Below are 2286 nucleotides of genomic sequence, written 5' to 3'. Positions count from 1 at the left end.
CGCAGCGCCTGCAGCCCGAGCCGGGCCGGGCCGGGCCGGGGAGCGGGGGGGCGCGAGGGCGGCTGCTATTTTTAATCCAATGGCAGCAGGAGCCGCACCAGCTGCCGGGCCGGGGGCGGGGAGGTGCCCGCCGGGCCGAGCCGGAGCGACACCCGACTCCCTGCCCCGCCCGTGGCCAGCCCCGGCTCTAGGCCGCAGCTCCTCCGGGCTCGGGGCTGCTCCCCTTTGCCATCTCTCACCTGGGTGGCAAACAGGCCTGGGGTGTCCCCCCCCCCGGCTGGGGGCCAATCCCACCTCTCCACTCGTGCCAGGGGTAAAAGGGCGGACCAGCGCCCCTTCTAGTACACCAGCTCAAGGGGGGGAAATGTTCTCGCCTCCAGGCTCCCAAAGCTGTTCGCCCGCGTCCTAAAATGAACTTTCCCCGCAGCCAGATCCACGCACCCTTGAAATGATCCGAGTGTATACCGCTGAAATGATCTGAGCGGAGGCCACTGAGCCCGCAGGATCGCAGGAGGATTGTGACGAGACCCCTTCTTGGCTGTAGAGGGCTTCGCACCGCGCGCCACCTCCTCAAATCTGGCCTCGGGGAATTTCGGCCAAATCACAAGATCCGGAATAAAGATTTCTCTCTCCCCCACCCCTCCTGTATCTTGGAGACTGTTTTACAACCCTCTCGTTGTCTCTGGACTGTGCTCAACTGCAGAGATTTCCTAAGGCAGTGGATCTCACGCAGGATGCCATGACACCCTGGGGTGCCCCAAGACCCTTTCAAGGGTGCTCTGGGGCTGCCATGCAATGTTAGTGCTGTTAGGTGCAAAAAACACGTTTCACAAGATAAAGCCAGAGATTTCAACTAGGAATCCGGAGTGTTAAAAACATTCCTACCTGTTGTGGCCTTTACATTTGCAACAGGAAAATTGCTGGGGCGGGGAGGGCACTGTAGTAAAAAACCCAAGAGAAAAATAAGAGTCGCTATTGTCTGAGGAGTGCTTGGAGTCGAAAAAGACTGAGAACTACCGGTCTAAGGTATTATAATCTATTTGTTGAATAGACTCCAACCTATATCATGGTTAAACTGTGGCAGGTGTTGGATGACCTGACGGGGGACATGCAGGAAGCCTGTGGCACTGCTAGGATATGAACCCAGACTTCCTGAGTCACAGGGTAGTGGTCTAGTCCAAGACCATACTTCCTTTTCTCTGGTTCATTTATGTTCTTCTCATGTTGGAAGGGATGTTGATGGGCTAAAGGATAGGGGGCCTCTGAAGACAATAACTGGAGTAGAAAGAAGTGACTAGTGACAAATTGAAAAAAAAAATCTGGAAAACGCATCTAATTATTTCAGGGATTTTTGCAAGTTGACACTGGTCACTTCTTTCTGCTCTGGTCTACAAAGATACACGTTACGTGAATCCTGCTGTTGTTACGTGCAATTTACACTGAGGCCCTTGATGTAAACGCTTTGCTTACACTTTAAGGGATGAAGAAACAGAACTGTGAAATGCTTCGTGTGGAAGCAGCACTGTGGGTGAAATGGTTAATTTATAGCCTTTTAAGAAAGTTATCTCTAGCAGCATTGGAAATTGCGTTAAACCCTGAGGGCATAGTGTAAACTGAGTAGAATTACTCTGGACCAGTGGTCCCCTACCTTGCTTGCTCATTGGCAACAATACTGAGCAAGCAGCATATTGTGGACTTGCACATTGCTCCCGCCGTTAACCTTAAACTTGTCAGCTTCCTATGGGTGCAAGTAACATCTTCCCTGTGAGCCAGTGGAGATCACTGCTCAGGACTTACCCGAAAGCAGCATCGGTCCTGGTAGCAAAGGATCTGTTAGGTATTGGAGAAAGAGTCGAGGGTTCCAACACAGGGATTTCTTTCAAACTGGGAAGGTTTATGAGCACATAACTCCTCTCTTGCTAATAGCACAGCATAATGGAAGGATATGAACAGAAGCCATTTAACCTGCAGGAAGATAACTGGCAGATCACAAAGAGCTTGCTCTAAAGACCCCACTGATTTTAGTGGGCTTTACAGCGTTTGGCGGCAACAGAAAAAACAAACGAGGTGGTACTTATTTGAAATAGTCTATGAAGCATGGAAGAAGGAAGGTTATTATTATCAAAAGGGAATGAAAGAGGGTCACTTCTACTTAGGCTGGTAATAAAGGGTCAGAAACCCACGGGTAAGTAATCTAGATTCAATGTGTAGTGACCAGACCCTGAGGAAATGCTATCCCCTAGTGGGAAGAATGATGCCTGCCAGGCTAAAAAAAAAAAAAAAAAA

This window comes from Gavialis gangeticus, unplaced genomic scaffold (genome assembly GCF_001723915.1).
Source record: "Gavialis gangeticus isolate Ggan-Ray unplaced genomic scaffold, GavGan_comp1, whole genome shotgun sequence".
Classification (NCBI taxonomy): domain Eukaryota; kingdom Metazoa; phylum Chordata; order Crocodylia; family Gavialidae; genus Gavialis; species Gavialis gangeticus.
This window is presented reverse-complemented; position numbering follows the sequence as displayed.